Consider the following 661-nt stretch of genomic DNA (forward strand, 5'->3'; position numbering starts at 1 on the left):
CCAAGCATGCTTAGATTGTTGAAGATCTTGGAGAGTCTTTCAAGGGCTTCTTCAATGCTCTCTTCATCTTTCATTTTAAAATTTTCCCATTCATGAACCAACATAAATACCTTTGATTCTTTAACGTGGTCGGTTCCTTCATAAGTGATTTGGAGTTTATCCCAAATCTCTTTAGCGGTTTCACATGTAGAGATCTTCATATAGTCATGCTCGTTAAGTGCACAATGAATGAAGTTGATGGCTTTATCATTCATTGCCACCTTCTTCCAATCATCGTCACTATACTCATCTTCTCCTTTCGGTACTTGCTTTAAGACAGAGACTCCTTCTTCTTTAGCACTTGTTGTCTTTGTTGGAATGTGATTTCCATTCTCAATTACTTTCCAAATTCTCACATCTTGAGAACGGATCCAAATTCTCATCTTATTTTTCCAATAAGAGTAATTTGTTCCGCTAAAAAGAGGAGGTCTAGCGGTTGAGTTACCTTCACCAGTGTTGTTGTTGTTAAAGCTTGTGCTTGCCATGATCTTTTCCCTTAAACGGTTAAGTCTTTCAAAGGGTTAAGCTCTGATACCACTTGTAGAACCTATGCACAATTACTCAAGAGGGGGGGGTGAATTGAGTATTGCAACAACAATTAATCTTTTTACGAAAGTTAAAG

This window comes from Arachis duranensis, chromosome 2 (assembly GCF_000817695.3).
Source record: "Arachis duranensis cultivar V14167 chromosome 2, aradu.V14167.gnm2.J7QH, whole genome shotgun sequence".
Taxonomy (NCBI): Eukaryota; Viridiplantae; Streptophyta; class Magnoliopsida; order Fabales; family Fabaceae; genus Arachis; species Arachis duranensis.